The sequence below is a fragment of the Hemiscyllium ocellatum genome, chromosome 24 (genome assembly GCF_020745735.1).
Source record: "Hemiscyllium ocellatum isolate sHemOce1 chromosome 24, sHemOce1.pat.X.cur, whole genome shotgun sequence".
Lineage (NCBI taxonomy): Eukaryota > Metazoa > Chordata > Chondrichthyes > Orectolobiformes > Hemiscylliidae > Hemiscyllium > Hemiscyllium ocellatum.
Window position 1 is genome coordinate 51,201,080 of NC_083424.1, and position 12,557 is coordinate 51,213,636.

Here is a 12,557-nt window from a genome sequence, read left to right on the forward strand (position 1 = left end):
AAGTTTGATCTCACTTAGTTTTCTATTCCACTTCTTTGTATACAGTAAAGCCCTACTCACACACTGCAGGAAGGTTAACTAAGCAATTTCAGAATCTCAAAATAAAACTGAGAAGTAGCCCTGAATAAACCCAAGACTTCTGATTTACAGTGACTGAGTAGGCCAGAATACCTTTTCATTAATTTGAATGTCAGGGTTTTTATTTTGATTTGTGTATCACATTCCATGTTTCGATTTAAATTTATACAAATACTATAAAATCTGATTGAAGATTTGTAGCTCGGGTATCCGTTGTTGTGGTTCTGCTCGCCGAGCTGGAAGTTTTTGCTGCAAACGTTTCGTTCCCTGGCTAGGGAACATCATCAGTGCTGTTGGAGCCTCGTGTGAAGCGCTGCTTTGATGTTTCTTCCGAATGCAGAAAAATAAATACCGGAAGAAACATCAAAGCAGCGCTTCACACGAGGCTCCAACAGCACTGATGATGTTCCCTAGCCAGGGAACAAAACGTTTGCAGCAAAAACTTCCAGCTCGGCGAGCAGAACCACAACATACAAATACTATTCCTAGAGAACTGATGCAGTTCCAAAATAAACAGAGTTGTCAACTGTGCAGCATAACTACTGTTGATTCACACCAAACTCGGAAAAGCCAGAATGAATGAAAGATACTATTCTGTATCGGCTGCTGTCTGGCTTGCCAAGTGACTCATTGTGATATAAAATCTGATTGAAGATTTGTAGCTCGGGTATCCGTTGTTGTGGTTCTGCTCGCCGAGCTGGAAGTTTTTGTTGCAAACGTTTCGTTCCCTGTCTAGGGAACATCATCAGTGCTGTTGGAGCCTCGTGTGAAGCGCTGCTTTGATGTTTCTTCCGGTATTTATATTGGTTTGTTCTTGCCGCTTCCGGGTGTCAGTTTCAGCTGCAGTGATTTGTATGTGGGGTCCAGGTCGATGTGTCTGTTGATGGACATTCATCCACAAGCATGGCATTCATCCACAAACTCCATTAACAGACACATTGACCTGGACACCATATACAAACCACTACAGCTGAAACTGACACCCGGAAACGGCAAGAACGTCCATCAACAGACACATCGACCTGGACCCCACATACAAATCACTGCAGCTGAAACTGACACCCGGAAGCGGCAAGAACAAACCAATATAAATACCGGAAGAAACATCAAAGCAGCGCTTCACACGAGGCTCCAACAGCACTGATGATGTTCCCTAGCCAGGGAACGAAACGTTTGCAACAAAAACTTTCAGCTCGGCGAGCAGAACCACAATCACTGTGATATATTTCTAGCCTGAGTTCTCTTTTGAAACATTTCTCAAGATGCATTACAGTCTGAAACTATCAAATCATCTATATGATGCTGTTAACTACCAGTAGAACATTCTTCAAACTCATGCATTTGATTATTTCCCCAATATAAGCTGATTTTCAGAGGCCACAAGATATAGTTATTGCATTTCTGTACAATGCAGAGACTTGGCTATCATGTCATTGTGGAAGATGTGAAAAGAGAATTTAAAAAAACTTAAAATAAAAGGATAGAAGGAAAAATAACTGGTAAGGATTAGAAATATGTAGAAATAAAGATTTACATTTGTATGACATCTTGTATAACTGCAGGAGTTTAAAGGCATTAAGGTTCTTCTGAAGTATAGTCACTGTTGTAATGTAGGAAATGCAGCAACCAATTCACAAACAGCAAGCTCCTGCAAATAGTAAATAAGTAGATAATCAGGTGATGGGGGCAATTTTCCTTTAACACTTTTGTCCATTTTGACCCGCATTAAGAAAGTATATTTGTAAAGTAAATTCAGTGCAAAATAGATTAATATTCAGAATTATTCTAAAGATTTCATAAACATCACCAGGGAACAAGTCAGTACTTTCCTGACACTGTGTTTAGAAATTGATTAAGCAACAAGTACTCATTAAGTATTTATAAATTATTGTGCACCATAGAAGCTGAATGAAGACTTCAGGCCACATTGTTCCAACACCGCCCCCCCCAACCACATACAATACTGTAATTCCCCTATGCTTTTACTGCTAGCTGTATTTGTACATTTTAAATACCATGGAGGGTTTAAAATTATACATACGCTCAGAAAACACCACCCTGGCACACTGAGCTAAATTAGCCTGGAGCTCTGCAACAAGTACTCCTGTAACACTGTGGGGTTTTTGGACCTATGCATTTGTGGGATCAATCAGTTTTTTCCCTAAAAGACTGTTCAACCTGCACTGGCATGTAAGAAAGCACAAAGCCAGCTGCTAGCTGTAAATTACCATCAGGAAAGACTAACAGGCTGGGACTTTTTGTTTCAGAAAAGGGAAGCTGAAAGTGTGGCCTAATAGTTGTTTTGAAATTATGTGTATAATGCTGTACATATAAAGAAAACATTTCCACTTGTGAAGGACACTAAATGTAGGAGGCATAAATAAAGATATGTGCTAATAATTCACGTAGGGAATTCAGGAGAATCTTCTTTAACCAGTATGGGTATATGGTTAGAAGGTGACATTTACAACCACATGGAATAATTGAGGTGAATAGCGTTGATAAATTTAAGGGAAAGCTAGATAAACACGAGGCAGAAAGGAATAGCGGATTATGCTAATGGATTAAGTGATGGATCGCAGAAGAGCCTTCATATGGATCACAAATCCTAGGTCAGATCAGTTAGGCTAATCAGAGATCAGTTAGGCTAATCAGAGATCAGTTAGGCTAATAGCTTGTTGTCAAATTATGGAAATCTAAATTGGAAAGGTGGTAGCATTGTGACACTGTGACTGGACTAGTCATCCAGAGACCCAGGGAGAAAATGAGGTCTGCAGATGCTGGAGATCAGACTTGAGAGTATGGTGCTGGAAAAGCACAGCAGGTCATGCAGTATCCGAGGAGCAGGAGAATCGACGTTTCGAACCAGAGCTCTTCATCAGGAATGAGGCTGAGAACCTCCGGGGTGGAGAGATAAAAGAGAGGGGGGTGGGGCTGGGGAGAAGGTGGCTAAGAGTGCAATAGGTGGATGGAGGTAGCGATAAAGGTGATAGGTCAAAGAGGAGGGTGGAGCGGATATTTCGAAAGGAAGATTCACAGGTGGGACAGGTCATGAGGACGGTGCTAAGCTGAAAGGTTGGAACTGGGGTAAGGTGGGGGGAGGGAAAATGAGAAAACTGGTGAAGTCCACATTGATGTCCTGGGATTGAAGTGTCCCGAGATAGAAAGTAAGGTGTTTTTCCTCCAGGCATCGTGTGGTGAGGGAGTGGCGATGGAGGAGGTCCAGGACTTGCATGTACTCGGCAGAGTGGGAGGGGGAGTTGAAATGTTTGGCCATGGGGTGGTGGGGTTGGTTACTGTTGGTGTCCCGGAGATGGTCCCTAAACTGCTTTGCAAGAAGGCATCTAGTCTCCCCAGTACAGAGGAGAATGCCTCGGGAGTATTGGATACAATAAATTACATGGATGGATGTGCAGGTGAAACTTTGGTGGATGTGGAAAGCTTTTTGGGACCTTGAATGGAGGTGTGGGGGGGAGGTGTGGGCTCACGTTTGCAATTCATGCGGTGGCACGAAAATGTGCCAGGAGGGGAGGGTGGCTTGTTAGGGGATGTGGACCTGACCAGGTAGTTGTGGAGGGAATGGTCTTTACAGAAAGCAGAAAGGGGTGGGGAGGGAAATATATCCCTGGTGGTGGGATCCATTTGTAGGTGGTGGAAATATCAGCAGATGATGTGATTTATGCGAAGGTTGGTAGGGTGGAAGGTGAGGACCAGGGGCGTTCTGTGGTGGAACTGGTCGTCCTGGGAGCAGATGCGGCAGAGGCAGAGGAATTGGGAATACGGGATTGCATTTTTACGGGAGGTAGGGTGGGCGGAGGTGTAATCCAGGTAGTTGTGGGAGTCAGTGGGATTGTAAAAAATGTCAGTGTTGAGTCAGTCCTCGTGGATGGATGTGGAAAGGTCTAGGAAGGGGAGGAAGGTGTCAGAGATGGTCCATGTGAATTTGAGGTCGGGGTAGAATGTGTTTGTGAAATTGATTAACTGTTTGACCTCGTTGTGAGAGCATGAGGTGGCACCGATGCAGTCATCAATGTAGCGGAGGAAGAGGTGGGGAGTGGTGACGGTGTAACTCCAGAAGATGGACTGGTCTACGTAACCGACAAAGAGGCAGGCATAGCTGGGGCCCATGCGGGTACCCAGGCTACCCCTTTCGCCTGGGGAAAGTGGGAGGATTGGAAGGAGGAATTGGAAGGGTACTGGTGGGGACGTTGGAAGAGAAAGAAATGGAGGGCGTGGAGTCCCTGGACATGGCAGATGGAAGTGTAGAGGGACTGGCTGTCCATGGTGAAGATGACACATTTGGGGCCAGGGAAACGGACATCTTGGAGGAGGTAGAGAGCGTGGATGGTGTCCTGAATGTATGTGGGGATGTACCTTCCCATCCCATATGCTTTCCGCAAAGACCGTTCCCTCCGTGACTACCTGGTCAGGTCCACGTCCCCTAACAACCCACCCTCCCCTCCTGGCACCTTCCCCTGCCCACAGCAGGAATTGCAAAACCTGCGCCAACACCTCCCCCCGTCACGTCCATCCAAGGCACCAAAGGAACCTTTCACATCCATTAAAGTTTCACCTGCACTTCCACGAATGTCATTTATTATATCCGTTGCTCCTGTTGCAGTCTCCTCTACATTGGGGAGATTAGACGCTTTCTCGCAGAGTGCTTTAGAGAACCTCTGGATCACCCGCACCAATCAAACCCCACCAACCCGTGGCCAAACATTTCAACTCCCTCTCCTACTCTGCCGAGGACATGCAGGTCCTGTGCCTCCTGCATTGCAACTCCCTCACCACCCAACGACTGAGGAAGAACACCTTATCTTCCGCCTCGGGACCCTTCCACTCAGGACATCAATGTGGACTTCACCAGTTTCCTCATTTTCCCTTCCCCCCCACCTTACCCCAGTTCCAACTTTTCAGCTCAGTGTTGTCCTCATGACCTGTTCCACCCGTCAATCTTCCTTCCCACTTATCTGCTCCACCTTACCCCCACCTCCAGCCACCTATTGCACTCTTTGCTACCTTCTCCCTAGCCCCACCCCCTCTCATTTATCTCTCCACCCCAGAGGCTCCCAGCCTCATTCCTGATTAAGAGCTCTGACCCGAAACATCAATTCTCCTTCTCCTCAGATGCTCCCTGATCTGCTGTGCTTTTCCAGCAACACACCCTCGATTCAGAGACCCAGTCTAATGTTCTGGGCACATAGGTTGGAATGTCACCATAATAAATGGTTAAATTTGAATTACTGAAACTGTGGAATTAAAAGCGAGTTTAATCGTGATCATGTATCCACTGTTGATTGTCGCAAAAATTCAGCTGGTTTACTAATATCCTTTAGGGAAGGAAATCTGTCATCCTCACCCATCCTCACCCCAGACACACAGCAAAGTGATTCACTCTTAATTACTCTTGGAACTGGACCTACCAAGCCATTCAGTGCGATCAGCAAGAGGGATTGGTAATAAATGGTGATTCAGCCCGCCATGTGAACATGCTGCAAATTATTTTTTTTTAATCTTGGACCAGGAAACCACTCTCATCCTCACTCTCTAAACTTTCCCATTGTCAGATGCGTTACATTAAAATAAATCAAAAATTGCACAGAAACATAGGAATTGCTTGGCGAGAGGTCCACTTGGTTTGCCTTCTACCATCCATTAGAATGTGTGTTACAACACTATGACATTAAGTCCAACAAAAATGACTTTTTCTTATTATTCAATCTTCACATCCCTCAATTCTTCTTCTAGATTGTTTATGCATTCCTAAAATCTGGGCATTATTGGCAAGCGCAGTATTTAATGCTAATCCCCAACTGACCACATTGATGATGAGCCACTTTCTTGAACAACTCCAGCTGGAGTTCTATAGGCACACCACAGTGCTGTCAGGAACAGTGGAACAGGAGTAGACCAATCATCAAGCTTCTTCCACTATTTGATACAATAATAGCCAATTGAACATTTCGTTGCCTTTTATCAAACTATTTTCATAGACCTTTATGCAATTGGTTATTAGAAATCTATCAGTCTCTATTTTAAACATACTCAAAGGTAGAGCTTTCACAAGCCCTCTGGGATAGAGAATTTCAAAACCCTCTAAGTACAAAGAATTCTTAGTCCTCAATGGCATTCCCTTTATTTTTAAACATGCCTTCACTTCTAACCAGGAAAATATTTTATCTGCATTCTCTCTAATTCTTTAAGTGCTTTATAAGTTAATGAGATTCCTTTCATTCTTTGAAAATCTAAGATTACAGGGACAGTTTGCTCAATCTCTCATTGCAGGACAGATGTTAGAGATCTCCAGGTATTTGATGCAGTGGTTACAACTTACAGTGATGGTGGTCCCATGTTAGTGCTGCTGCTGTTGTCCTTCTCGTTTAGAGGTTTGGAAAGTACTGTTAAAGAAATTGTTTGTGTAGCTGCAGTGCAAGTCATTGAAGATGGCAGGGCAGGTTGACAGCATGATTAATAAACCATATAATATTCTAGGTTTAATTAATAGGGGCACAGAGGACAAAGGCAAGGATATTATACTAGACTTATAAAAGACAAAAGATCAACGTCAGCTCAAGTATTGAGTCCAGTTCTGAGTACTGCATATTAGGAAGAATGTAATTGATTGTCGTCATGTATGGAGATACAGTGAAAAGAATTGTTTTGCATGCTATACAGGCAGATCATACCTGCGATGATGCTTTCACTTTTACAAGATTATTTTGTCTTTGGGTTCTTTTTAAAGAGAGGTCGTAAAGGAAGAGGTGCCGAGAAGTCTACGGAGAGCATGGTCTAACATTGACAGGGGAGTGGCTAGTTCTCCCATTCAGGTTTTTTCTGGTTTAGTTTAACAGTGGCAGTCACTAGATGCTGGAATCCAGGAAAGTTGCAAGTTTCAGCAAACGATGCCTGACTGACTTTCTCTCAAAATCTCTTTGAATGTTATTCCCTTCTGCCTGTAAGAATCTGTGTTTCAATTTACCTTTTTGCCAAGGGGTGTGTTTATGGGATATAACAGGATTGGAACAGTTCCTTAGTTAAGTTGGTGTCTCAGGTTGGTTAAGTTTTTTAATAATTATTATAAATTCCATTTTCTTTTATTCGTGTTTCCACTGTAGTGTTTAAATAAATAATGATTTGTTTATAGCCAAGTGGTTTGACCAGCTGCATCACATCTGGAATATCCACTTCATATCTGCCTTTAAAATAAGAAAATGTTAAGGTCTAGGCTACCTTCTTAAAATATTTTGAGAGGGTCTAGCCTGGTTCACAACATACCATACAAAGTGCAAAACAGACTGCAGAATATGGTGTTACAACTGTAGAAAGAGAGAGAGATCAGAATTAACATTTGAGAAGTTCGTTCAAAAATCTAATAACAACGGGGAAGAAGCTGTTCTTGAATCTATTCATACGTGAAGGCAATAGTGAGAATGCAGAAGTGGTTGAGGTGTATGTCACAAAACTAGGTGAGAAGGCAAGTGATGTGGATGATGCAAAGAGTCTACCTAGGGATGTAGAGCTGAAAATGTGTTGCTGGAAAAGCACAGCAGGTCAGGCAGCATCCAAGGAGCAGGAGAATTGACATTTTGGGCATGAGCCCTTCCTGAAGAAGGGCTCATGCCCGAAACGTCGATTCTCCTGCTCCTTGGATGCTGCCTGACCTGCTGTGCTTTTCCAGCAACACATTTTCAGCTCTGATCTCCAGCATCTGCAGACCTCACTTTCTCTACAAAGGGATGTAGGCAGGTTAAATGAGTGGGCAGAAACTTGGCAGATGGAATATAATTTGGGAAAATATGACATTATGTATTTTGGCAGGAAGACTAGAGGAACTGATTATTATTTACATGGAGAAAGTGACAGCACATAAATAACAAAGAAACTAGCATACAAATTCAGTAGGTATTAGGAAAGGTAAATAGAATTTTGGCATTTGTTACAAAGGCAATGGAATATAAAAATAGGGAAGTCTTGCTATAAATATACAAGGTACTAGTTTGATCACACTTGGAATACTGTCAACAGAATTTACCTCCCTTTTCTAAATTCAGGTCAAGAGGAAAGTCTTTTACTAAATTTCATCAATACCCTTTCTGTTGAGAAATGAATCAGCTGTGGGAATAAGCATGAGTCTTATCAATGTTTAGGGTTTTAAAAGTATTTGTGCATATAGATTAACATCTGCAAACTTTCAGGGGCTTCGATTGGTTTTTCACCACTAAACTAACGGACTGTGGGAGCAGGGTAAAAGCTGAAACCCTGGTTGCAGGAAAAATCAGTTTGAAAATAATCTGAGGTGGATTGATTATATTTGAGGACTCCACATTTCTTTCATTTCAAATCAGTTTTGAAATAAATTTGTTTATTCAGTTCACTAATTTCACTCAAAAGTCAATAGAATAGTGGATTGAATTATCAGTGATGAGTAGATGGAATAAATTGGTTCAAGAGACATTTATATACATTGTTTTGCTGAAATCATACCTGAATATTGTTACAATTGTTCCTCAAGATAATGTTCTCAACCTCAGCTACTTCACTCTGCCATATGGTCATTAAAGACAAGATGTTGGAAAATCAGTTAAAATGTAGTAGGAAAGTAAAAGCCATTGCTAAAGTACTCTGAATACAATTAGATAGGTGGATGTAGAACAATGTGAAACCACTCACTTGGAACTGGATGGTAAGGGGAGGTATTGGAACAAGATGATCTTAAATACCACAGAGAGAGTGAGAATGAGGGAGAAAATGCATCACAATCAAATCAATTCCTTCCTTGAACATTTAGTATGAATCCACTCCAAAACTGATCATGTACAAGGAGCTGCAAATCCCCTTTTCACTCATTCCACTGGATGGATGAACTTGTGAAAGTTCAAGCTCTCAATGGCTCCCTTCTATCGATGGTTTAGGAAATCTTCAAGTGGTACTAATCTTCCTTTGTTTCAGTTGTCAGGGTATGACTGAATTATTGCCTCACAACTTGACAACTTCCTGTGCTTATGCCTCCATATTCTAAATCACAGATTGGTAATACTGCGACAGTTATCAAACTCACCTGGTATGAACTCCGAGCATCAGGATTGTGGGGGCTGGTGAGCCCAGTTGGTTAGGTATCCTGAATGTGATGAAGAATGTTGTCAACGGCACAGTTTCAATCCCTGTACTAACTGTGGTGGTTTTATCAATGCCCTGCCTTCTCATGTTGCCCCATGCCTGTGGAGTACTGACTTGTGAGCTCCATGCAATCAATTGATGCCTATGGACCTTTGGGACTATGATGACCGAACTGGACTATCATGACCCTACAGTGATAAACACCCTATCCTGTATTAGATCCTACCCAGGAGAAAGTGAAGTCTGCAGATGCTGGAGATCAGAGCTGAAAATGTGTTGCTGGAAAAGCGCAGCAGGTCAGGCAGCATCCAAGGAACAGGAGATTCGACGTTTCGGGCATAAGCCCTACCATTTTCAGTTTAGATCCTACCCACCCAATCCAAATGATGTTCATCTTGAACGTTCAACTGGTAGAGTTGGTGTCACTGTCGGGAAGTTCTTTACATTGATGCCTGACAGAATGATGCAAAATACAGCCACAGTGATCTGCCAATATAATCAACCAATTTATTTACAGTAGGCATATTGAGATGGATATTTTGCCTTAGCCTTTGTACTTGCTTTTACACAAATCACCAGTACTAACACAAAATCCTCAACGTTATATTGACTACTTTTGTTCCAAATGCAATCTGAATTGAGCCAAGGTTCACCTCACCTGTCTGTCACCCTTGCTTTACCAGCGCCCATTTCACCAGGCTTAGCACACATTGTGAAATCCTGCACCTTCTGTTATCAGGCTTCAATTTTTAAAATATATTTTAGTTCAAAGTTTCCACTGTTAATTTGAGAATGTTCCATCTGTAATTTACAACCAAGGTACACGCTGTCAAGGTCAAAACAGGGGCAGATTAGGGTATAAATCTAATGGCTCTGAGCAAAGCATCCTTGAAGTTTGGAAGTGAATCGAAGATGCGATCCTTGATCCTTATTGCGCTGCTTGCAGGTATGTTAAAAAACAGTGCCCATTACAATAAGTGGAATGAAAGAATACTATTAACTTTCCTAGCTTTTGTGAGATCATTGAGGCAGGAATAATGTTTCAAACCTTTGATTGAACATTAGCAATAGGTGTATTGTCCTCTTCATTGCCATCTGTTATAGGTAGAAAATACCAGTTTTTAAACACAGGCTTAAAATGTTGAAAGCAGAGTTGTTCACGTCAAGTGGACCAGACGCACTTAAAGCAGGACATATAGCTATTTATTTTGGTATAGCTATTTACGAATGTGCCATAAATGTGCAGTGTACGGGTGCAACTGCACTATATAGAGCATTTTTTTTCCCAATGTGACCCCATATTGAGGCTTGAAAATTGCTGCCAGCCCTCATTAAGAGTAGGGTAGGGGGTCTGTGAAAGTAGAAGTGAGATCATAGCTGTTATAACTTCGTCCAAGCCCCACAGCAGGCATAGCTGCTTCAGTGTTTGGGACACCCAACTTAAGCTACAACCCCTATTGGGGTCCTGATCCCCACTTTGGGAATATCTGTTATAGAGTACAGCTTAAACTTTGTTCATGTCAGGATCTGTATAGCCCACATATGTGTCAATGCGAGCTCCTGGGAACCTAGATTACAGTTTACACAGAAAGCAAGACTGGAACAAGCTTAAAGAAGTCGAGAGTGTGATGCCGGAAAAGCACAGCAGGTCAGGCAGACTCCGAGGAGCAGGAGAATTGATGTTTTGGGCACAAGCCCTTCATCAGGCATGAGGCTTGTGGGCCGGGGTCTGAGAGATAAATGGGAGGGGGTTGGGGTTGGGAGGAAGGTAGCTGAGAAAGTGATAAGTAGATGAAGGTGAGGGAGAAGGGGGCGGGGAGGGGTGAGGGTGGAGCGGACAAATGGGAAAGGTGATGGACAGGTCAAGAGGGTGGTGCCAAGTTGGATGCTTGGGACTGAAATAATGTGGGGGGGCGGGGAGCGGGCAGGACAAATGAAGAAACTGCTGAAATCCACATTTATCCTGTGTGATTGCAGGGTCCCAAGGCAGAATATGAGGCGTCAGGTGGTAAGGGTTTGGTGGTGGAGGAGGCCCAGGACCTGCATGTCCTTGACGGACTGTTCAGCCACAGGGCGGTGGGGTTGGTGGGTGCGGGTGTCCTAGAGATGTTCTCTGAAACAATCCGCAAGAAAGTGTCCTGTCGCCCAATGTAAAGGAGACCACGCAGGGTGCAACAGATACAGTAGATGACATTGGTAAAGGTTCAGGTAAATTTCTGTTGGATATGTAAGGATCCTTTGGGGCCTTGGACGGAGGTGAGGGGAGTGGTGTGGGTGCAGGCTTTGCACTTCCTGCGGTGGCAGGGAGAGGTGCCAGGAGTGTGGGTGTGGGCTGGTGGGGTCGTGGACCTGACGAGGGAGTTGTGGAGGGAATTGTTTCTCCTGGTCCTCACCTTCCACCCTACCCAGAATCCCCCTGATCCTCACCTTCCATCCCACCAATCTCTGCATACATCATATCTTCCTCTGCCATTTCTGCAACCTCTAAACAGACCCCATCACTGAGATATACTTCCCTCACCACTCCTATCAGCGTTGCAGAGAGACCATTCTCTCTGCAACTCCCTTGTCAGGTCCACAATCCCCCCCCCCCCCCCTCCACCAGCCCACACCCCACTCCTGGCACTTATCCCTGCCATCGCAGGAAATGCAAAACTGCAGCACACCACTCCCCTCATCTCTGTACAAGGCCTCAAGGGATCCTTCCACATCTGACAGAAATTTACCTGTACCTTTACCAATGTCATCTACTGTATCCATTGCACCCAGTGTGGTCTCCTCTACTTCGGGCAGACAGGATGCCTTCTTGCGGATCGTTTCAGAGAACATCTCTGGGACACTCGCACCCACCAACCCCACCGCCCCATGGCTGAATATTTCAACTCACCCTCCCACTCCATGAAGGACATGCAGGTCCTGGGCCTCCCCCACCGCCAAGCCCTTACCACTTGACGCCTGGAGGAGGAACGCCTCATAATCTGCCTTGGGACCCTGCAACCATACGGGATAAAAGTGGATTTCAACAGTTCCCTCATTTCCCCTCCCCCACATTATCCCAGTCCCAAGCCTCTAACTTGGCACCACCCTCCTGACCTGTCCATCACCTTTCCCATCTATCCGCTCCACCCCCGCTCCCCGACCTATCACTTCTCCCTCACCTTCATCTTCCTATGGCTTTCTCAGCTACCTTCCTCCCAACCCACCACCCTCCCATTTATCTCTCAGCCCTCTGGCCCACAAGCCTCATTCCTGATGAAGGGCTTATGTCTGAAATGTCGATTCTCCTGCTCCTTGGATGCTCCCTGACCTGTTGTGCTTTTCCAGCAACACACTCTTGACTTTGATCTGCAATCCTTGCA